Source organism: Desmodus rotundus, chromosome 7, assembly GCF_022682495.2.
Source record: "Desmodus rotundus isolate HL8 chromosome 7, HLdesRot8A.1, whole genome shotgun sequence".
In the NCBI taxonomy this organism is placed as follows: Eukaryota; Metazoa; Chordata; class Mammalia; order Chiroptera; family Phyllostomidae; genus Desmodus; species Desmodus rotundus.
Window position 1 is genome coordinate 99,740,653 of NC_071393.1, and position 25,627 is coordinate 99,766,279.

The 25,627-nt window shown below is 40.1% G+C and overlaps 1 pseudogene; it reads right to left on the bottom strand.

The window, feature by feature from the left end:
- Window positions 1-12,851: 12,851 nt before the first annotated feature.
- The window catches only part of LOC112310989 (V-type proton ATPase subunit d 2 pseudogene), a 40,759-nt pseudogene continuing 27,983 nt past the window's right edge, over window positions 12,852-25,627 (bottom strand).

A 25,627-nucleotide genomic window follows, 5' to 3' on the forward strand; every position in this document is an offset into this window, starting at 1 on the left:
CAGCAACTCTTTGGTTCACAGGCCAGCACACAATCCACTGAGCCACACCAGTGAGAGCCAGACTTCTTATTAGGTGAGAAAACCTTCTATTGGCTTAAGCCACTGGTCCATGAAACAGTACTCAATCCTAATTGATACTTTGCTAAATCCTTTCTCTGCATGTGTCTAATATACACACCTGACCATCATATGCTCCTAGGACCCTTTGGTGGAGCTCCCTTGCCTTTAGGGTGAAATTTAAGCTGCCCAGCAGTGCTATAAAGGCCTTGATGGTTGGCCTCTGTCATTTCCTGTCCTTCCCTCCTCACACCTTTAGCAGTACTGAACTGTATGTAGTTCCCCATCCACGCAAGTAATTTGACTCCAGTGTTTCTAGGTTTCCACTGTTCCTTGCCTGGAACCCCAAGCCCAACTCCTGACGATCCTTCATTCTCGTCAATGTTCATTTCAGACAGCACATCACTGCGGCAGCCTCCCTGAGTCCCGGCAGAGAACGTCTCCTCTGAGTAGCTGTAACTCCTGAGCACGGCCCCGTCTTAGCTTCTCGCCAAGTACATGGAAATGGTCTTTCTTATTATCTGTCCCTCCAACTGGTTAGGAGGCCTCAGGGGTAGTTTTCGTGTAGCGGCACACTTTTGTCTTCTCTTTTGCTTTGCACCGTTATCTAGTCAGCATCTCTGTTGCGGACTGTTTTTACTACAAGCCCAGGCATAGGAAGAGACAGGCCTTGATCATCCCCCAGGACCACAAAAATGTGAACCCACCCTCGAGGGCAGAACTGTATCTTTTTCATTCTAAATCTCATGGGTCTAGCACAGTACCTGGCACAGCTTTCTGGGCTCTATAATGGACCATTTTTTATTTAAATTGGGAAAAGTTTGTAAAGAAATTTTTTGTATCTCCTGTACTTTGTCCTAAAAAACTCCACTTCCTGATTCTTCACAGGTTAGTTATGTTCTGGATTGTTTCTGGAAAAATAAAAATTAAAAGGTGTGGCTTTTATGTTGGTAGATAAGATGCCTTCACTCTTAATTATAGTTGAAGGACTTATTATTAATAGCATTATTTTCCTCTAGAAAGAATGGTGTAGACAGGCCAGTATTGCTCTCTGTCCTCTTCTAAGTACTACGCAAGCACAGGCTGAACCGGCAAGTCAGCACTTAAGTATGCAACATCAGTCTCCATTGTCCTCACAATGTTATATACTTAAGTGCTGACTTGTCTTCACAATGGAGGCTGAGTGGGGAGGGAAGACTTCGCTCCCCACTCAGACTCTGAGTTCCTCAAAGGTTCTACTTTTCACTTCCTGTAAGACTCCCACAGCTATCTAACACAATGTTGAATAAATAAAGGCTGGTCAATTCAGCTGAATTGAGTGAATGCCCAAGAGTGACCTCAGCGTGTGCTGTCTCCATCGGGTAGTGACTGTGGCTGTGTTTCCAAAGGCTGTTGTCCTTGGCTTCATCTGTACTTTTTTCCTAGACATCCTGTGCTTCTTACCCAATTAAGTCACCTTGTTTCTGTTGCGTGTAACGTGCTGGCCACTGTCGCTTTCTCTAGAAGTTAGTGCACGAATCAGAACAATGCTAATAAAGCCAAAAATAATAATAGCAAACTTTAATTGGACCTTTATAATATTCTCGTTAAGAATAGCCCTGGCTGATGTGGCTCAGTAGATTGAATGCCAGCCTGCAAACCAAAGGGTGGCCGGTTCGATTCCCAGTCTAGGGCATGTGCCTGGGTTGCGGGCCAGGTCCCCAATAGGGAACATGTGAGAGGCAACCACATATTGATGTTTCTCTCCCTCTCTTTCTCCCTCCCTTCACCTCTCTAAAAATAAATAAAATCGTTAAAAAGAAAAAGAATTGTATGTATGTTATTTCATTAATCTATCGAACATGTCCGGATTATAGATAAAGAAACTGAGCTGAGAGAGATAAAGCAACTGGTCAAGAATTCAGGCAATCTGACTCCAGGACCAGGCTTTAACCTCCTGGGACTGTGGGTCTGATTCTCTGGTGGACCAGTCACATTGCTCAGTGGCATGGCTGTAAACTGTACCTCTAATTCTGCAAGCCCGCGTAGGTAACTAGTTCTAATGTTCCCTATCATTCATAAAGTTGGAATCACGTTATCTTTTTTGAGCACCATCTCATGTATGCTTGAGAATTACAAATGTCTAAACTTGGTAGAGAAAACATGACCCTTAAGGAGTTTGCAATCTAGATTTGGAGATAATAATACCTATAGTTTATTGAGCATTTATTATGCAGCAGACACTGTAATATATTATTTATAATCCCTGCAACAACACTACAAGATAAGGAAAATGAGATTCTGAGAACTTAACTGACGTGCTCAGGCTACAGCAGCTATTAGTAAGTAGTTGAGCTAGGATCCGATGGCCCCAAGGGCCACATCAAACACAAGCGGACTTGTGTTTCCTGCATCTGTTGACAGGAACTTGGTCCATACACCATCCAGAATGACTGTGAGCACCAAAATGAGCCAGTAAGCCCTCAAACATGAACATCAGAAATAACAACAAAACAACAACAAATAAATTAAGAAAAGACCAACATGTGAAGGCTACAAAATCTCCTCCGTCTTATTGATTCCATTAATATATTGATAGAGCCCTAAGCAGTAGAATGTCCATATCAGACACTCCTCATGTTTTCTCATGTTGTAAAATGACTACTAAGATTAGCGTGGATAAGAACAAGCTCTCAAATTCCAAAGGATGCAAAGTGGGCTATGGGGCTATGTCTCATGGCTGCCCCTTCTCTCTTTTTTTCTCTTAGCAGATACATGTAACCTGATGAAGACATTCCATGAATTGGCTAGGGTACATTTCCACGGCCGACATGGTACATTTCCATGGCATGGTTTTATCAGCAAAAAGCTGGAGCAGACCTCAGAAACAGCTCCATCTCTGGACAAACTCTAAGACAGGTGACAGCAAGTGTAGCCAATGAAAGGACCAAGCTAGCATGGACTTTAAATAAGAATCTCTAACAGGTCACCTCATTTGGACATTAATTTTTCAGCTGGCTTATGTTGGCAAGGACATCTGGGATGTGGTCTTACTGCAGTGGTCCTCAACAATAGCTACCCATCCAAATCACCGGGGAAATTTTTAAACTCTCAAAGACCAGTTAAAACAGAACCCCTGGGATCAGACTCGGGTATCAGTCTATCTGAAAGTTTCCAAGAGGATTCAAAATATAGCCAAGGTTAAAAGCCACTGCTGCAGACACCTTCTAAATAGCTTATGCTAGTCACTTTGACCCAAGAAAAACCTGTTTATAAGTGACTGACTGTTTCAACCTACTTTCAGTACTTTTCTCAAGATAAAATGGTCTCTTCTAGAGATTATGGTACAGAGCAGTAAGTTTTAAACTAATCCTTTAAGAGTCTCAGGAGATTCAATATACCTTTGAAGCAAAAGAAAATGATCTTACCATCTCTGTGGCCACTTCTATGAGGAAGTGGAATGATTGCTGGCCTGGGACAGAATAAAAAAGTAAGGCTTCTAAATTTCCCAATAGCAGGTCAACTCTATTAGTGTACATCTCTGGCCTCCAGAGCTTTCTTTGATGAGTCATACTGAATATTACACTGTCAGGTATCAGGCAGAGAATTTAATCAGGAATTAATCAAAATCCAGCCCTTGGCAATAGTTTCCTAGATGCAGGTGATGTTTGAAACACAGCTGATAGGACACATTCTCTATATTCTATCCCTACATTAAGTTATATCATCAGAAATACATGTACTTGGATTATTTTATCTTACTGCCTCCAAAAAAATTCCTTGACTGAATTAACATTTAATCTTATGCTTTCAACTTTTATAGAAGGTCTTTATGAGATAGGTCAACTTGATATACATTTTATTATCTTTCTATAAAACTATATTCAAAGATATTATCTATTTGAATGTGTTTTCTCATATAAGCTTAGAAGAAAAATGGCCCCTACAACTTGGGGCCGTGAAGAAGTGTCTCTAGTCCAACCGGGGCGTGCCTTTCAACAGGCACTGAGAAACCGTACAGCCCCACACGGGTCACCTGCTGCCAGCCACATGGCCCACGTGTTAAATCCAGAGCTCATTTCATTTAGAAAAGCATTTTAATTAGATATCAATGCTCCAAGTCCATTGTGCTGAGCACTGAATGTGTCACTTTTCACACCTATCCAGTCCCCCTCCTGACTCTCTTTGCTATTCAATTACATCATTTCCCCAGACACTCAAGCTGGAAACCCCAGTCACCTCTATTTGACTCCCCACTTTCCCATCTCACTGATACAGGACAAATGCCACAGACCATAAATACACAGAGAGCAAGATCTTTGTCTGACTGATGTGTGCCCCCGGCCCCTTGTGCAATACTTGACACATGGCGAATGTTTGATAAATACTTATTGAACGAATTTAAACATTCAAAAGATTTACTTCCTTATCTCCTGGTCTCTTTAGTCTTTTGGCTCCTTCCCATCCTCCCTGCCATCACTCTTACCACCTTTCCTTCGTGTTGAATGACATTCTAATCTGTCCTCATCTGTGAGTTCCAGTCTATCTGAGTTGAACTGATGCTAAGTAAGTTTTTCAAAATACCTGAACATGCTCTTTTCTTGCTCAAATTCTTCCTTGACCCAGCATTTAAGGTGAGTATTTGCTACTATTCTTACATATGCTTCAAACAATAACTGTGAGTAAAGAGAAGTGGGATAATAAGCCAGACCGTGGCAGCTGTGGAGACACTGATTAGAACTAAGAACAGGATCGGGATGGGGACAGACCCTACGCGCATTTTAGGTCGTGGGAATGAAAGAGGTTACATGTACATGAAAGCAGGTTAAAATGGCAAAGTGCTACAGACAGGTATGTTTTATTTGTCAGTAATAGACGTTCATGAAGATAACTGAGTCATCAAGAAAAGTGCAAAGTCTTTCAGCACGTCAGAAGAATGAATATCTCATTTTAGAAAAACTGTCATAGGTTTTCTTCATAATTTTACTAGCTCATAACAATCCTTACATTTGCAGGGGCATTGTGGTTTACAATGCATGATTTCACATGTATTACCTCATGCAGCTCCTTCCAATACCCTGCGAGAGTCACACAGCTAGTGAGAGGCAGTATGTGCCTGATGTAATTTGCACTGTGGAATTTTTTTGTGGGAACATTCTGTATTTCAGTGTTATCCTGAACTAAAACCGTAGACTTTGGCTGTCGCGTCTGGTACCTAGTCACTCCACCACAGCTGTCCCTTCTCCCCAGCTCTGTCCACTCTATACTACATGCAGTAGTAGCAGCACTGAAGTATCAAATGTTTCATGGCACAGACAAGCATGCGTATTCCTTTAAATCCTCATAGCAACTCTTTGAGGTGAATAATATTGGGTTGGCCAAAAAGTTCATTTGATTTTTTTCCATAAGATGGCTCTAGTAGCGCTTAATTGTCTTTAACTTCATTCAAAACAATTTTGGTAGATTGTATTATGACAGCTGTCATATCAGCATGCATTTTTTTAAAAAACTTATCAAAATTGGTGAATTTTTGTGTACCCATTTTAATAGTGAAGATGGCAGAAAATACGCAACGTTCTTGGCGTATTATGCTTTATTACTTCAAGAAAGGTAAAAATGCAACTGAAATGCAAAAAAGAGATTTGTGTAGTGTATGGAGAGGGTGCTGTGACTTATCATATGTGTCAAAAGTGGTTTGCAAAATTTCATGCTGGACGATGCTCCAAGGTTGGGTAGACCAGTTCAAATCAGTAGTGATCAAATTAAGGCATTAACTGAGAACAATCAATGTTCCACCATGCAGGAGATAGCCAACATACTCAACATATCCAAATCAATAAAGTCATTGGTGAGAGTGAAAAATGTGTCTTATTTGATGAAAAAAAAACTATACAAACTTTTTGGCCAACCCAATATTATCTCTGATAATATTATTATCACCTGAGGAACTGAGGCCTAGAGAAAGAAATTCAGCTAAGGATACACAGGTACCAGTTAGTAAGACTGCAATTCAAATGTGGCAGGCTGACTCACAACCCTGACTATTTAACATCGTTATGCTATGTGCCCTAAAGCTTGAGAAACAGCCCCATCTTTCTAAACTGCCCTCCTTTAATAGTGTCATTTGTCCCCTTGCTACTTCTTTAATTTTTATTCTGCATACTGAATGAGCAGCGTACTGATAAACAGGTGAGTTTAATGATTCAGCAAGAATCCTGAGCATTATGTAAACTCGAGCTCTGTTACCGATTTAACCTAGTTGGGTTTCATACATTTTTCCCCTTATTTCATAGACTCATGGCCTTTTGGAACCTGAAGGGGCCTGAGAAACTCTGTAATTTAATCCCCTGGCTTTCGTGTGACAAACCCTGACTCAGAAAGATTCAGTCACACCTTCAAGCATCATAACACCAGCACGGAGTCTCCAAGTTCCCAGGCTCAGGATCATTGAACCACAGTTCTAGTCCTTTCCATTGTATGTCATGCCAGGGATAAACAGAAACGATGAGAGGAAGCACCCTCTCTCAGATCAGTTCAAAGCACTAGTGACACACTCTGCCCTGAGCTTTTTGGCTATTATCTCTTCAAAGACAAAGAATATAGGAAGGGCTAAGTATGTCCTTGTACACTTGGCTTAGCTGTGGCAGCATTATCTTGAGAGTTTGGGTTGAAAAGACCTTTTAGCCCCTACGTGAAGCATCTGGCAGCCACAGTAAACAACAACAGACAGAATCAAATAAGCATCAGGCTAGCTCCCCGATGTTATTTCTGACAGAGGGAAAGGCTATCCTATTAAAAGAAGGGAAAGAAAATGATAGACAAGCCACGGGGGATCTTCCTTCAGTTTAGACTCTTGGGCATGCCGTTACGTAACGTGGTCACTTCACTAAGGACATCTGGTACATCAACACTATTACTTAGGGCACCACTTTACAGACTTATTTACACAGAACAATCTGTTTCAGCCTCTTCTATTTACAAACCCAAATTTGTCAAGCCTGGCTCATTAGTAACCCGTATGAATAGGGTAGGCGTCATTTCTTAGCTGAGCTAGAAAATGGACCTGACCAAAAAAAGCTGTCTTCCAGCTTCAGGTCCCAGATTTTGTTATGTTGTTGTTTTCTCCTTCTCCTCCTCCTTCTTTTTCCTGTTTTGTTTTTTTTTTCAATTGCCCCTTCATAAGACAAACTTCAAGAATAAAATATAATTGAAAACACTGCTTTTCTTTGCCAAATACCCTGCTAAATGCTAATGAGATTTTTCTCAGGCAGCCCACCTAAGTGTTCAAGTTCATGTTTTGGAGCCCCAACTGCTATGCAGTTAGAGGAGAGAGGAGAGAGAACCTTGCTCCTCTGACCCTCAAGGGCCTTCTTTACTCGGGGTTTTAATAAAAGGAAGAGGAGCATAGGGATTTAAGACAACCGTGATCAAACAATCCTTTCCATCTGATTAACTGATAGGTAAGGAAAAGCAGCCCTCAGGTGTGAAGGGGGAGCTGCCTGATGTTAAAGACTTAATGGGCATCATCCACAAACTGCGTAGTCCACTCACAAGAGACGGCGTGTTGATCTACACTTCAGACAGTTGGCATCTGTATAAAGAGTGTGTGAGCGCTGGCTCTGAACTCCCAGTCTTTCCACAAGTAGGAAGAATGTCATGGTTCACTTATACTTGGCAGCCACCTTTGTCAATTTAAAAGCAGTTTCTTTGTCTTAATTCTACCCACAAAATTATGGGATACATCAAGACTTCTGAAGATTTTATTTTAATAAAACATTAATTAAATATTATTTCCAATACTATATTTTTAAACTTCCTTCAAAATGTACACCCAGTGAAATTCACTCTTTTGGTGTATGGGTCTATAAGTTTTGACAAATGCTTAGAGCTGTATAACAACCACCATAATCAAGACACAGAACAGTTCCTTCACTCTAAACCATTGCCTCCACTTTCTTCACCCCACCCCTAATCCCTGAGTACCATTAATCTGTTCTCCAACTCCGGAGTCGGGCCTTTTCCTGAATGTCATGGGAACCAACGCATTTGCGATTCATCTATGTTGTATGTATCATGGTTTGTTCCTTTTTACTGCTGAGCAGTAGTGTTTTGTGGGTGAACCACAGTGTATTTATCCACTTACAGTTGAAGGACATTGAGCTGTTTCCAGATGTTGAGGATTATGAATAAAGCAGCTACAAATATTCATGTACAGGCGTCTGTGTGAAAGTAAGTTTTCTTTCTCTTGTCCTAGGAGTGGAAATGCTGGGTCATATGTTAAGTGTACTTTTAACTGTATGAGAAACTGCCAAACTGTTTTCCCCGGTGGTTGTACCATTGTATTCCGACCAGCAGTATATAAATGATCTGGGTTTAACAACCACTGTGATCATCATCATCACCATCGTCATCACACCATCATCTGGGTTTTCTGTGTCCTCTCCAGCGCTGATGTTGCCACTATTTTTTTTACTTAAGTCATTATGACAGATGTGTTTTGGTAGCTCATTATGGGCTTTAATTTGTATTTTTCTAAGTATGGATTTTAATTTGTATTTCTCTAATTATCAATGATGTTTAGCATCTTTTCATGTTTTTATTTGCCACCTATATATATAGATTTTTTAAAAGCCTTTATCTGATTTCAAATGTGAGATATGCTTTTATAAAAATTAAAATGTTACAGAAATGTGTTATATTGAATATAAAACTTAACCTTCAATAATTTTACTTTCCAGTTAGAACTACTGTTAACAGCTTAGTGTATATGCCTCCATATATTTCCCATGTATATGCTAATATGTGTAGTATTTAAACAGGTGTAAAAGTTGTGGCATTTTATACAAAGTGTTTGAAAACTTGCTTTTATCACTTAACAATAATTTTGGATAGACTTCCATGTCATGGTATTCAATTGTGTTTTATTCAGTTATCTACTGAATTACAGTTTTTTTAATAAAACAGAAATTTGGTTTTTAGATAAAAGGTCATATTTTGACAATTCCATATGTTTCAACATAATAGCAATTGTATTTCTAGCATTTTAGTAAAATTCTAAAGTTGTACAAACTCTCTGATGAAAGTACATATTGCACATTTCCCAGCTTTGAACTGATTTTGTTGCAGCAGCAATGAGGACTACTTTACAGAAATGTGACCAGTTGAATGGTGTGGAAATATGAAAAAAGGTCCAATTAATTTCATGTTTATGTCTTAAGAAACTTGGCATATGGGTATCTGCTGAATCACAAGAAATAGCAAGACCAGGGTTTTTCTGTAATAAACTGATTCTGGTATGTGCTTTTAATTATTTCATTTCAAGCCAATTCTTTTCTGCATTAATGACTCCCACTAACTCATGATATTCTCATGGGGGTTAAATTATTATCAATGCCCTTTTATTGATGATCTCATGGCATATATGCTGGCAAAAGGATGTAAATAATTTACTTCTTGTGACTTAACTTTATATCCGTATGCTTGCTTAAATTTAAGAAGATAAAGAAAAAATGTTGACAATATGGTTATTCTTAAGTAGATAATTCTTTTGGACTTTTTAGCCACAGATAGGCATATTTAATCTTAGAAGCGCTATACAGAAGTAGGAAAGAAAAAAGGAAATAGAGAATTTAGTGGGTATTTCCTCTCTCTCCTAAGAGTATTTAATCTTTTGGTTTTCTAAGCAAATCTCTTGCAGCTGCTTAGTTCTCTGTTCGTGCCAAGGACCCTTTGTTTATACTAACTGCACCCAAAGAATTCTTCTTACACAAGTTGTACTACTTAAGCTCTTTTGCAAGTCTCAGACTTTATCACATCCATGGGGAAACAGAGCCATACTTTATTTCTCAACATTCCTTCTGGTCAAAGGAGAATGTAGAGGGTTTAATTCCTTAGGCATCAAGTCTTAGTACTGCTTGTGATTTGCCTGTATGAGAAAACTTTCATAAGCCTGTGGCTAGATGCATCTGCCATCTCCACGCAAAGTGAGTTTAGAGAGACAAGCCTAAGAAGGATAGTTTAGTTCATCTGCATTCAGGTGGTTTTCTACCCTAACCTTAAAATCATCAAGAACCAGACATCTAAGAAACTGAATAAAATGACTAGACCAAGTCCTCCTGGAGAGGATTGATTCCAAATATTCATCCCTAAATTCACAACTTTTTAGTTCCATAAAACTAAAGATTAAACAATTGTGTATCATTTTTTATTATCAAACTGTAAATTACACAGTAGCGGAGCTAATTCTTAATTTTTTAACATTTTCCCTGAAAGTTTAGACTGTGAACAAAAAGAAGTTCTATTGTTCATCTGTGTCTGTTCAACCCCAAAACTCAATATTATACAAACATTTGGGTCCTAAATACCATTCACTTAAATGGTCTTGGTTGGTGCCTATTCAACCATTTTGGAGATGAGATGGTCAAAGCTAGAAAGGGCCTAGGGACACATCCAAGATCATGCAGCAGTCCATTGCCTGAGAGCAGACTCGACCCAGACCCTTCGATTCCTCCATATTCTTTTCATTGTACCACAGTTGCTTTTCCCCAATTATCCACGTTTAAAATATTAAAAGCACAGCTAATCATTCTGATGTTTGTTATCATCCAGAGGCAAGTGACTGATACCTTTTTTTGGCATTATATAGATAAAACTTCATCTATGTCCAATCTTACTTGGCTAACATTACTTCTCTCCAGCATCTTATTTATTTCCCCAGTGCCTCCTGAAAAGTTCACTGTCTATGGGATTCACAGACTCAGGTCTAGTGTTAGGCTACCCACACCCCACTCACTTGTGAGCTGTGTGGCATTCACCAAGTGACTTCAACTCTCTGAGCCCCTCTTCCCTTGCTTTGTGAAATAAGGAACACGAGAGTAGTCTCCTCAAAATGGCTGTAGGGAAAATCAGGTGAGAAAATGCATGTGAAACCTTTAGGGCAGTGCTTGGCCGCATCATGCACTCAGCAGCAGTGTTCCAAGAAGGAACCCTATAAGAATAAGTGTACATGAATACAAAGAGTGGAAAGACCATGGTCCTTGCTACTCAATGGTGAGTGACCAAGTTTACCCCAGACTCCGAAATGTATTTAATGACAACATAATATACAAGGTAAGCTATGGTGTGCTGGAGGCAGCTGATACCAGCAAGAGTGGATTTTGTGTGTTCTCAACTTTGTTCAGTGAGGTCAAGTTGGTAGCTTGAAATCAGCCACGTTGGGAATATTTACACTACAGTAAATTGGCAAACACTATAAAGCAGTCTTCCCCTCCCCCACCAGAGAGCTGGTTGTGAACATTCACCAACACACCACTGATGGGGATCAGGCTTTAAAGTCAAACAAATCTAGGTTTGGATACAAACATAAACTCCGACGCCTGTTAGTCTGCCCTAGGCAAGCTCCTTGAGCTGTGAGTCTCTGGTTCCTTGCCCTTAAGATGGGGATAATAACACATCATTTAAAGACTGTTGAAAATATTGATATAAAGTATATGAAGCACTTAGAATAGGACCTGGGACCCAACCTCAAATAGTAGCTGAAAGTGGTTGTTACTATTATAGTACAATGTCTAGAGTATTTTGAAACTCAGCTGGATCCTATATATTACACTTATTTTTCACACTTACATATTAAACATGGATGTGATTTTAGAGTGAACATGTCAGCCTAAGGTAGAAAAAAACTTGTTTCATGGAAAATATTATATTTAAGTTCATTTATTGTGTCTGTTTGAGAACATATTTAAACAGATATGAACATCTAAACAAAGACAGTTTTAAAGCCAAACATCTAAGTACTCTGAATCTTCTCTGAGCATTTTCAACAATATCGGGCCCCAGACCAGAACATGCTACAACCTTCATGAACCCACCCCGCCCTGCCTCCACAGCTGGCCTCCCCCCGAGAAAAGAACTTGAAGCAATGCCAACAAGATCTTCCTCTCCAGACTATTAGACTTTCATCCTTTTTGTTTAAAAAAAAAAAAAAAGGTAGCTTAAAAACTGAGCATGTAAAATTCTTCAAAATATCCAAATGAATAGAGCTCAGAGAAAGAAATATCCAAAATATAAAGCTCTGTGGTTTGGAGCCATGTGAAGAGGTCTTGGGCCTAAGGTCCCCTTGCCATACTGTAGGAATGGCCCAGCCAGCCACAGGGCTGGATTCCCTGTCCCTCCCAAGCCTCATCCTCAGTTCCCTCATCATTAAGGGAGTAGCTGGTCACCCTCCAATGGATGCCCTTGGGAGAGGCCCGCTGCAGTGGCTCAAGGCAGTCCATTTGGGAAGTTGGGTGAAGGGCCATTCACTAATTTTTTGCTCTGTTGCCAGGGCATGCAGGGGTGGGGCCGGAAAAGGAGAGCATAAACATGACGTAAGTGCGCTGGTGGAGCCCCGGAAGCCACACCCCATAAGCTGGTGAAGGAAGAAAATGGAAAAAATGGCTCCTTGCAGATCCTTCAATGTTCCTGGGAAGTTCTATCACTTCCTTTTTTTTTTTTTAAAGTAAGAGTAAAATACTTTTATTAGATTTGATTTTTAACACAACAAAATAACAGTAGGGAAAGTTCCAAAGGGTTAATTAAAATTCATGCTCAAGGCTCAGTGAAGAGTGAGACATAAATGTAGAAGATTTAAGGCTGTGTGTTGCGGGGAGCTGGGGGAATGAGAGCTTTGTTTCAGGGCTGGTTTTCTGTGCTTCCAGTGGGTCTGCGATTCACAAGGGGGCCGTGTGGCTTCCTTCTGTACAACCTAGATAATCTAACACAATTCCTTTTATTTTCCTCAATAGCATCCTCCTCACATTTATGATTTTCTGTCTCTAAGGCCCCATGCTGGGTTGTAGAATAGGAATGTAGCTGTCAATTTTAGTTGGGTGTCTTCAGGAGATTCATTCTGCAGTCCACACAGTGTGCCTCATTTCTTGTTCCTTCAACTTTGTGTAAGCATAAAACAAGCCACCCTGGAACTACCTGTTGAGTGCCAGCACATCATTTCCACCTTATGCTCATAAAACACATCCTCCAATGACTTTCCCCCACTGCCATCACCCACAACCTCAAAGGCTTGCATACTCCATAGTGGCTCCCTACTCTCTTCATCTGGTGGCAGTCTTCTACTTGGACCAACAGGTGCAGCCCCGTGGGACCAGTAGAGGGCCTCTGGTCATCTTTGCTCAGTTCCGTGCCTAAGGAGTTAAGAGTGATGATGAAATCACATCTATCAGCCTCAAACTCAAGAATGGGACCCATAATTTCTGCTGTGAAACCATCATGATTCCTACAGAATTTAGAGAATGCCTCCAGGTAACACTTGTGCCGTAATACTTGTACAGTATTTCAATACTCAGTTCACCTAGGGTATTTTCAGACATGCCGTCTTGAAAGAATGGAGCTAAGGGCATTTCCACCAGGAAGACATTAAAGAGATCAGAAGGCGTCCCTGGAATGTTGACTGCTTTAGTTTCCGTGGCCTGGCCCAGCAGGTGGCACTTCCCCAGAACTTCCTTCACGGACTCTTTCTGCAACGCGGCTTCACCGGTAGAATCAAGTTGTCGATCACGTAACTCCACGTCATGTAGGTGGAAAATGTGCTTATGAGCTCCAGGGAACGATTCCGGAAATTCTCAAATTCTCCACACACCTTTTTCCTTGATGTCAACTTTGTAAACAGTATCACTTCCTCTTTGTCTCCACCATCCGCCTCATCCTTTTGCTAGACAGACTGGCAGGAGCACATGCGCATTTATGCGCTCCATAGCAGGGTACATCAGGATTTTTATATGGACAGCTGCCTCTTGATTCTTACACAGGGTTTCCCTCGCACAACCCTACCATGAGTTATACCACCACTGCCCCACTACTGTGGAATCTGAAAGACAGCCAGGACCATTGAATTGCACTTTTTTCCACTGACAGGACTCCAAGAGGTGAAATCCTTTTTCTGAGATTGCACAGCTCATTGATTGGCTGTGTTTAGAGCTCAGTTTTTTTGTTTTTTTGTTTTTTTTACTTACTTCCAAGTGCAATTTTCCCAGTCCACACAGTGACTGCAATTTTCACCTCCAAGACCTTAAACTTTAACTCTCCTTCTCTAAACTGACTTTCTGAATTCTATTTCTTCAGGCTAACCTTGAACCAAATTCCCACATAGCAATACCCCTCCCCTTACATTTTCTATGAACACCAACCTCTTTCTGCATTCACTTCTCCCCATGCAGAGGCTGGAGCCCCAAGGTTTGGCTTCATAGTTCTCCCAGACATATTGACTGTCTGGGTCTCTCCAGCCCTTGACTTTTTTCAGTCTCAAGCTGCCTGGCTCAGCTGGGTTCCAACGACCTTAGCTGAGTGCTAATTGTGCCCTCATCCAACATTCAACACTGAGACTGGGCTAGTAGGCTTTTCCCACTCACCCAGTTCTCTTTATATTCTGCCCCCTGCCCAATACTTCTCCGAAAGCCTAGAGAACTTCCAAGTCATAGCATGTTAAGAATGACTAAATTCAGTAAAGATAATGTCATTCAACACTCTCATTCTACAGAGAAGAAATCAAGATCACTGACACTCAGAAATAATGAGTACTCAAGGTACCTACCTGGCCTACATCTTACCTTCAGGTAGATAAGATGTCATCTCCTTGTTAGAGGTGAGGCTCTAGAGATCAGAGACATAATGTGATTTTTCTCAACATCATAGAACCAACCAGGCAGAGGTGAGCACAATGCCTTCTTCCTTTTACTCTGCCTTCAAATTGCTCTCTAACCATACATCCCCCTCACCACTTAAAATACCTTGGTCACTTCCTCTCCTTCCTTCACTCAACAAGTGTCAAGTGGGTGTCTACTGTTCAGTTAGCATAAAGCAGGTGCAACAGCTAAAAGGAGGAATAGAACATATTCCATCCTCCTAAATCTCTCTCTTCCTAGAAGGATCCTGAGTTTAGCTTATCCTATTGTAAACAGGGCAGTTTTCTCCCTCCCAAATTGTATTTTTATTTATTAAATGTATTAAATAACTGTCTCCTTTAAATTTTGTCAGTTTTCTCCATTATTAATGATAATCCTAGGCTTCTCATCCCTTTATTTTACACAAGGAGCAGGTAGGTTTTAACCTGAGTTCCCCAGCAAGCAGAGCCTGAAGCTTTATATGTTGCTGTTTTATTAGGGAGTGCAGTCTCAGGCAGCAGGCATGAGAGATAAGGAGAGTAAGGCAGGAAGGAAGGAGAGCAATATAAGGATACTTGATAGAGTTTTCTGTCATTAAATTCAACTGATGCCTTGATATTGTTGGCACTGTCCTTTAAACAGCCATGATACAAACTGTGTCTCGGGCAAGGGTAAAGGAGGAAGAATTTATCCACCAGTTCCCTTTTTCTGTTGGCCAGAAGTTTGCCCCATGGAGCATTACTGCCTTCTGCATTTTCTGGTTGTATATGTGAGTACCGAATAGGGGTCTGTGCCACACTTCAGCCTCAACAGAGAAGCTATGGGGCTGGAGACAGGAGGGGTACAGCATGTAGAGAAGGTGGGGCCCCGTCAGAGTGCAGTTGTACAATGTTTGTCTGAGCCCACACCAGTGCTGCTCCCACAGGGGGCCTGAACCAGACCAGGTAAGTCCCGATGCTGGTGTCTGATACAACTGCTATTGCCATTTATTCTGCTCTGTTTCCTTATAAAGACAGGAATGACAAAAGTTATTTGTAGTTGTTATTGACCTTTCTTTGACCTGTGATTCTATAGTCATTAACCTGAATACTGAGCCTCCAGGTAATTATAAACCTAGGAAACTTTTACTAGCTCCTGAGGGTCAGGGTTGATAGGACTGATCTTCTAATTGATCAGCTAACCATGTGTGGAGCTACAAAGAGAATTGTTCTATGCCTGCTTCTTTTGAACTTGAATTTTAATGACTAAATGGCTGCAATTAAGAATTTAAACACATATTCTCTATGCAAAGAATATGGTTTTACTGCAATGTACTAGGACTGGGCTTTATAGATTATTATCCTTGCTAATAAATTTTTGCCGGAAACAATGGCTTAAAAATGAATCTTAATGAAAATAATCAACTTTGGCATATGTTTCCAATATTCAGTCAGATATAATCATAATTCCTCATGACAGATGTGGCTGCGCCCTCTTCTTCCTTGTTAGCAAAATCCTGATTTTTGTCTCGGGAGCCCCCAGTGGCTCACTTTTAGGTCCCGATTTGTCTGAGTCTCTCAAGGTGTTCCCTTTCAGCTAGCCAGTGATTCATTTAGGCATAGATTCATGCTACCATTCTGGCTGTGAGATGGGAAGGGCCCCAACTGAGGGACTTTGGGAAATACACCTGGTCTTAAACAATGTAAACGTGGTGAGGAATGAATTCATTGCCACCGGATGTTGTTGAGTTAGACTAGAATGCTTGGCAGTTCTGCAGCCCTCTTGTGATAGGATAAGGGCCAGCCTGAAGATGAGGCTGATACCCTAACAAGGCATAATAGGAAGCTAGAAAGACCCTGGATCCTTGATGATGTCTTTTAGTCACTAAACTAACAACTTTGGAGCTGTGCGTTTTTTATATAGGATAATAAATCCTTTATTGTTTGGGCCAGTTGAGTCAGGTTCTCTGTTACTTGCAGTTGAAAGTCTCCTGATTACAGCAAGTCAAATTAAATGGTTTACCTGTGGGTACAATTTACAATTAATTTATGTTGAAGAGCAAATAGAAAGGTACACTGCTTAAAATCAGAAGTTCCATGGGAATTTTATTTAGATTTCCCTATGACTTTTGTGGGAAAATAATATTATCTTCCTCATAATTTTTCAGCCTAACATGTTCCGAGCCTCAGATCTCCGGCGTCCTACAGTCATCTGTAAATTACAATAGACCTAGGCTTGTCTCCTGAGGATGGTTTTGGTTCTGCCACCCAGCGATGGGAAGCCATCTGTACAGACAACTGATCAGGCTACTCAATTTCAGGAAGAGGATCACAGTTTTTTATCTCAGCTTCATTGATTGCCAAAGCATTTCAATATGGTTTACATTAGGAACCCAGAAATCTCCACTCCAAGTTTTTGCTAAATATTACAACTTTCAACTTTGTAGTCCAAGATTTATCCAAAGCTCAGTTTTAAGAATGGAGCTTGCCAAATGGAACATAATTCATCATTCTACTGGGGATGAGAGGCTTTGCCCTTGGCTCAAGCAGCCTTCCCAGCAACCGTGGCTGTACTGTTATGCTTCCTTCCCTCTCCCAAGTCACCCTCCAGCCTTAACATTACATTTGTAGTTACATTTTCAACTGAAGACTATTAAAGGAACCACCATCTAAATTCTGTGTTGTATGTAACCCTACTGAAGCAATGGCCCAGAATCTGAGTGGAGTCCAAGTCAAGGAAACATAGCCCAGCAACCAAAAAGTAATTTCAAAATAATGCAAGTTCTTAACTTGTGTTTTTTAAACATAGTAAAGGTGATACACAGTTCACAGCAACATATTTTGAAAATCTCATCTATAAATTTATTATTTTGATTGTGATAATAATTTCATGGGTGCCTACATATAGCAAAATGTACCAAATAGTATGAATTAAATATGTGGAGTTTACTATATGTATGAGGTATGTTATACCTCAATAAAGTTTAAAAAAAAAGTAACAAATAAAACTTCCAGAAAAAAATGCCACCTTTGTTCCACTATCAAACCCTACAGTTTCTACAGAACCTCTCAACTCCCAATCCAGAAAATTCCTGACTTGTCCTACCCATTGTCCTTCACCACCCCAGTTCTTCATCATGAACCTCAGAAGAACTGGTCTACCAAAAACACGACCTAGCTTAGGAAACAGGGGAGGAGGAAAGAAACTAATTAGCAAAAGCCAGACTCTTCTTTGAGCGGGGCTGGAGGCATGGGAAGGAGAGGCTAGGAAAACTCGGTCTTTGCAGCCTTCACAAAGAAATGTCTTATCATTGAATGTACTGCTGGGACAATTTCAACCATGCAGAGTGTGGATCTGGTTTATACCTCTTCTTGGAGTTTTCTTAAGAAAGTAGGTATTCACATATTGACATAGGAACCAACTTCAAGTTGGCCATTTCTTGAGACTTCTTGTTTTGTTTTGTTTCTATTGAAACAACTGTATTTAGTGAACACACACCACTGCATTACCTCTTAGTTTGCAACTCCAAGTGGACCAAGTCTTAAGTTGGTCTGTGTTCCAGTGTTTCAAGATCACCTGTACTCTCAGTGTAACCATCAGAGAGGAAGCTGGGCGCTCAGCTCCTATGCTCAGTACTGATGGAGTCTAGCACAGAGCAAGAGGCTAGCATGCAGCAATACAGGTCCGCATCTCTCCTGGCTGCCCCCTCCTTTATCCATAATGACACAGTCTCTGAATGGTGCCAGCATGCATTGGGAAAAAATCCTCCAACAACCAAACTAAGATTTCAAAATAAAACCATCCTGATTAATATTTTTCAGACATTCTGGAGGAGATACATAATCAACAGCAATGCTTCTTAAAACCATTGTATTCTCCTTGTGCTCCGCTCATGCCTCATGGCTCCTCCAAACCAACCTCTCCTCCAAAAACTCTGTAAGGGTCCTCCCCCAACCTTACTTCACACATATCTTGGCTTCCCATTCCTCTCCTTTTCCTCTCAATTAGTCAGCAACAAAATCCAGGGGGAAAAAGTCTGCAAAGCCAAAACTGTCTAAGTGGTGAAGGAAGAGAAGAAACTGAGTGAGCAAACCCAAAACACTATTTAAAGAGCAGGGTAGAGGGAAAGGCTGGCAGCATTCATATATTAACGCATTTGCTCCACTGAAATCCCTGAAGGGATTAGACAGGAGAATACATCACCCATTGCATCACTGCATCTTTTTTCTGTGAACGAGAAAATATTCAAGTGTATCATGAAAAGCTGTGCTCTTACCAAACAGCAGATTCATTTTTATGGATGCCGGAATCCTCTTCTGGTAGTGCCGCTGGGCCTGCACAGGTCATTAAGAAGTTTGGAGCCAAAGTTACACCATCACCCTAGTAACATGCAGTGCAGTGTCTATGGTATACAAACCTATGTGCTAATACCACATCTGGATTTGATATCTCCTGAGCCTATTTGTCTCATCTACCAATTCCCTCGTGTACTTATATTCTATGTAATTTTATAAATGATTTCAGACCCTTGTGGAATAAAGTGATGTATCAAATGAATGAAAGCACGTATACCTTTCCTTTTATCCCCTCTTTCACAAGGTTACGCTTACTTTTTTCCTTGCTTTTTTTTTTTTAACTTCAGCTCCACCATACTACCAACTCTGGCATCTCCTTCTTAATCCCTGTGACACAGGATCAAAAGCTACCCATCACCCTTGGCTTCCCCTGTGCCTTCTCTCCCAGGCAATCCTAAGTCCGGCCAGTTCTCACTTCATCTGCTGCTGCAGATCTGTTTCTTCCTTTCCATTCTCGAGGACAGCCCTTCATCACCACAGGCCTGTGCAACAGCAATATTTTCCTCATTTCCTTGGCTGCAGACCTTTTCCACTCTAAATCATCTTACAGCATCACCTGATACATAGAAATACTTCTGGTCTTTCCTAAATTTAAACCCCAAACTCAAATTTAAGTTAAGATTCTTTTACATCTAAAGTAAAAGGCTTTCCAGATGGTCCCTGGGTACCAAAGAAGATTTAGCTCCTCACCTAATGAAAGGAGTGATACTAAAAATAATAAGATATGTTTCATGTTCTTCATTTTTTAATTACTTCTAGCAACTATACTAGTGTCTGAAGTAATTGCGTCAGTGCCCACTTTTTGGATCCAGAAGTCAAATGAGCCTTTTCCTTACTTAAGCAAAAACTAGACTAACCTTACTGTGGACATTATGACTTATGCTAACTCTTTCTCATGCTTTGTGCATTAAGGGCAAAGTTATATTGTAATGGTACTTATTCAACCCTACAGGCTTATCATAAGCCCATTGCTTATATTTTTCTCAACCCCTCATCTAAAGCTTATTTACCTTGTTTATCTGCTGGAGGCAGTCCAATAATAACCAACGCTTTAGGTCAGTTGATTATCATTTATAAACTTTCTGTGCTGTCTGGTTATGTGCTGCTCTGATTGGACCCAGTAACTCTACTTTCCCTTCCTAATATAAGTGAACTTCATCACATACAAGAGCTACTGAAAGACTGGTGCTCAACCCTGATGTCAACCTGAATGTTATATTATTTGATAATTGCTCACGTATTAAGAATAGTCAATGCATATTCTGTGCTGTATAAATAACATATTCTAACTACGCTGTTACCATCGCTCATTCTGCTCGGATAGCTCTGACATGGATATTCTCCAATTAAGACAAGTCTAAGAACACTGTTAATGTCATTTTTCATGATTTCGACATGTTAATTTTAAAACGGGGTTTTTCTAACTTCTTGGGACATCCTAATCAAATTTTTAAAAAGGAAATTAATATCTACATATTGGAACAATCCAACATCTAAAGAAAATCTCAGTAATTAAGACTGAAACCCATTCTAAAAGAAAATATATCAGTGCTTGCTTCGGCAGCACATACACTAAAGTTGGAAAATATATCAGTCAACTATTAAACAAAACAAATAACCCTTAGTGACGTTATTATCATTAAAAGACAGTTGTTCAATCCTATTTCTGAATAAAATGGACTTATGCAAATATAACGATTTACTCCACTAGCAAGAAAAGATACTGACTACTTGAAATTTTTTTCACATCCTTGGATGTCTTTCCAAACCACATCTACAGGCTTTTATACACAGGCACGAAAAATAGCCCAAGTGATAGTGGCCAGGTCCAATTCGTGCAGACTTTAGAAAACTCTGGGTGGGAAAAAATTCACCTGAGAGACTCAATAGGTAATTAAATCTTGCCTTATCTATAATTATCATAATCCAGGAAAACTGGGATGATCTTTTTAAAATCTCACTTTATAGTTAAAGTAGCTAAGGAAACATTTTTTAAAATGTGTCATTTATATGCTATTTCTGAAACTCTTAAGAACATAAAATGAGCTGATGGCATTTTACCAATGAAAACTATCTCGGCTTTCCATTGTAGTGGGAGCGAAAGCCGTGTGAGACTTGCCTTGACTGTTTGTCTCACAGATGCCATTTGGAACATCCTGGTTTTGCCAGATATGATCAGGTTGGCCTGTAGTCATAGGTCCAACAGATGTGAGTTGAAATTCCAAAAGGTACATGGCTGAATTCACCACCCCATGACATAGATGTAGAAGACCAAATACATTCAAACAGACTCCAGGGAAAATCAGCCTTAAAACTACACACAAAAGGGTCTTTTTCAGTACTTTTCAACAAAAATACTGTTCTTAAGTTCCAAGACACACATCATAAGCGCATGCCTGCTGGTGAACACTCAGGGTCCTCCACCTGGTGCCCACAGTCTAGACCGCTGCGCATCTGACTCAAGGCTCCCCAGAGGCCTCCAGGAGTAAACGGCTTCTGGAAGTCATCAGCTTCCTTCCCAACCCTACATGGATGAAAAAGGGGACAGTCTCCTTTCTGTACCTTTGAATGAACACCTATGACTGGGTCAAAGGGCTTGTCACTGGACTGAAGATGTATCGCTTGTCTCTTTCTTCTTTATCTCTTTCCTTTTATGTTAATCTCTTTTGCTCTCTTCTTAGCTATTTACTGTCTGTAAAATTCTCTGACCTAAATTTGCCTTTTTCAAAGAATATCAGTAACTACTACATTTTCTAAATTTTAAATTTGATATAAAGCCTCAACACTCACTAATACATATATATATATATATTTTAAACTGTGGCACATCTGTATGCTTTAATGGGATTCTAGGCACCAACCAATTAGCTGCTGTAACTGATATTTTTTAGAGCTTCAAAGGGACCAAAGGTCATCAGAAAATAGGGAGACATGTGACTAATTATGCAAACTGGTCCAATTGTTGTCCTACAAAGCTATTCAGGAATCATTGCATGATTTTTTTTAACTCTCCCTGGGATTTTTTTCCTCCACAATTAGACCAATGAAGATCAGACTGTGGTTAGTACCTATTAAACAGTTCCTCATTAAACTGCACCTCAATGGATATCCTTGAGTCTATTCTTGAATAATGAAACAGTTTTCTTGTCCTTACCATACCAAAGTGTGATCTGGTCTTGCCCATAGTAATTCAGTCTTTCCTAGTATTTCAGTAATTCAGTTCATAGTATTCAAAACCATTCTTCCATTTGTTCACATTTTATTGAGAGGTTTGTAAAGTAACTGACCAAGAGTTGTCCAATACAGTAAATTTCATTGGTTTACACAAGGATTCTTGAGCTGTAATGTATGATCTATAATTTTCTCTGACAATGGCCCCAATATCAAATAAAAAACAGAAACTTGAGTTACTCACAAAGCTAGTATACATTTGTTGGCTAAAATAGTCCCAAATAATAAAAATTCCCTAGACTATTTACTGGCCAGTCAATATGGAGTCTGATAATACTATTTAATGCCTTTTATTATACCTGGGTAAATACATTAAAAAAGACAAAACAATTGATCAATGAAGGGGATAAAAACCACTTGTTTAATTAAAACTCATCAAGCCAATCTTTTGACACTTATTCTCCTGATTAGGCCCAGGATGACTGAAAATTGAATGCAAAATGGGTCCCAATGTTCTTTTGATGTTTGTAATTGTCGCATGAGGATAATTTCAAATAGACAGAGGGCCTGCCTTCATCTGCCCTGTAGTGCTGACGCTGCATCAAAAAGACACTGAGGGCCTTGTGCGAAACTGCTTCTTTAGGAGTTTGTTTTGACAAAATTGTGTGCTTGTTTATTTTCTCTCTCCTCTACTAAAAATACAAATTTCATGAGAAAAGGGACTTTGTTTTGTTCACTGCTGTGCCCTTAGTACCTAAATGTAGTAGTTTCTGGTATACAGTAGTTGCTCAATAAAAATTTATTGAACAAATAGGCTTGTGTTTTTTTTCCACTACAGAGATGGAGAACAATATTGAGCATTCTGACACTGGAAGGAACAGTCAGCTGGTCTCCTGGTGGTGGCCACATGCACGGCCCCAGCAGGGGTCACGCAGGGCCAGCAATACTCCACTGTCAGCAGAGACACCTCTGGGGGCTGTCAGAACCAGCAGCTCAGAAATGGGGCTTTGTCACCCATTGTTGCTTCAATAACCAAAACTGGGCCTTGGGCACAGTAAGCATCTCTGGAAATTCCGAGATTTATTTTGGGGAAAAAGCTTTGGAAGAGATTGGACTTTTTATGGTCAGCTGCCATCAAGACTCACATGTCTACTACTGGGACCACTGTCGTGTTTGCCGGCTTGACACACTGCGATTACACTTACATTTTCCACTTTGAATATGTATGATCTGACTCCCTGACACAATTATAAATTTCCCAAGGGCAGGCATTCAGTATGAATGGGACTTTTGCTGGCTGATGATGGAATGAAAATAACAGAGGTTTAAATCTAGAGAAATGAAGAATAACTAAAATTAAGTCAAGATCTTTCTATCTTCTTCTATGTTTCACTCATAAGACCCCTGAAAATAATTTTTGAACCATGTAATATTAGAAAATGCATAATACAATACACAGATGATATATTATAGAATTAAATACTTAAAACCTATATAATTTTATTAACCAATGTCATCCAAAAAAATTAATTTAAAAAAAAAGAAAATGCAATGGCCAGGAGGTTGATTGAATCAGTACAGCGAACATCCAATGTGACCTGGAGGTGTGGGCTTATTTGTCTTCAGAATAGTTTCCAAATAAGTCTCTTTTTTCTCCTTGTTATTCAGTGAGGGTAGCCCAAAGAGGGCCCAACCCAGAGTAATGGGTTTAACCTGATTTAGCTACTAACTTCTTGTGTGAGCCTGACTCCAACATTTAACTTCTTTCCAGCTGTATTTCCTCATCTGTTAAACAAGGGCCATAGCTGTCTGCATCTCACAGAGTTGGTCTAAAATATTCAATAGTGGAGAAAGGCATATATAATGTCAACTCCTCCATATTAAAAGTTTTCAAGCACCCCTTCAGTCACTGAACGCATTTTAAACAGTATTTGTTTCGTGGGACATTTGCCATCGCTGAAAAAATCAGATGGCCCTCTACGGTGCAGATGACAGGGTCATTGCTTTGCAAAAATACATGTTGAAAGCACAGCATCCTCTGCATAAAGTATTTCTGAGAAGGAAGCCATTATTTTATCCCAGAAGAGTTTAGCTACAATTTACATAGGATTTCCAAAAGTGAAAGAGAGATCAGCATGCTGGGATCATTCAAAGTTACATCTGGCTCAGGCCAACAGCTTACCTGTTTGCTTTTATATCAATTCCTGCCTCAGAGCAGGCACTATTATTGCTGCCGATGCCTATATTGCTACAGACATATAATGCTCACTGATCAGCTGAGTTTCTTGCAAATGCAGAGGAAGCATCACCATATGGGAATCATTTCTTACAAACTAGGTTAAAAAGTTGAATTAATTCATCAGTAAATGTCAGGGAAAATATAAGTAAGATATATGCATAGGACATAAGATATTTGTAAAGACTCCAAAATGTTTCAAACATTCCCTGTATGTTTTTCTCCTCATTTGTCATCACCATGCAGCACAGTTTGGTGTTTGATAAATACAGATTTAATTAGGAAAAAGAAACCATTTTATTTTCTGGTGAGTGGAGCATAGGGAAGCCATTGCGCGGTCTCCGTGGTTTCCAGTCTCAGGATAACGTGAGAATCAGAGAACTGGGAGCGTTAGGAGGACATTTAGAAGGTGGACCCTTAGGTTTTCTATTTTGCAAGAGTTTGCAAAGATAGATGTCCTGTTCTTGCCTCACGTGGTCTAATGCTGGACCTCACTTAGATCAACAGAAAGCTTCTCTTTGCTGGGTTGAGACCTTCTTTGTGGCAAATTCAGCAAATATCCTATCTCTTCTGAGGAAGACAACTATCTAGCCTCATCCCTTGACTGCTGTTGAAATATGTGCTGCTGCTGTATATTGACATGTAAATACGGGAAACCTAAACAGCACCTTTATAAGAATGAATGTGGAAAGATACCTCCTCTGGGTCAGTGCATGTTTGGATAGGCAGGAGATGCCTCAGTATGAGAAAAAGAATGCTCCTTTTCCTGACCAGCTCAGCCTCAGTCAGAGCAGCGTGGCAAGCCCCCACTGGCCCACTTGGCTGCCACCCCTTGTGAGTGCACAAACCCTGCCACTGTACGGAATATGCTTCGGTCCTCCAGAATAGTCATCGTTGCAGCCTGGCTCTCTAGCAATAACATTGTCTCGCATCTGTCTGCGTTTTAGAGTTTGCAAAGCTCTTTCAGTGTTACCTTATTTAATTCCTTCAAGAATTATTTAGGGAGATATTGTTTCCGTTAATCAGATAAGGAGGCTTAGATAGATCCAAACCCATGGCTAGTAAGTGGCAAGGCCACCATTAAAGACCAAGCCTTCTGTTTCACACCCAGCCCTGCCTCTACAGTATCCGAGCTGCTGCTTTATTCCTGAGCTTAAATACAACAGCTGATTTGAGCACTTTCCATGCAAAAG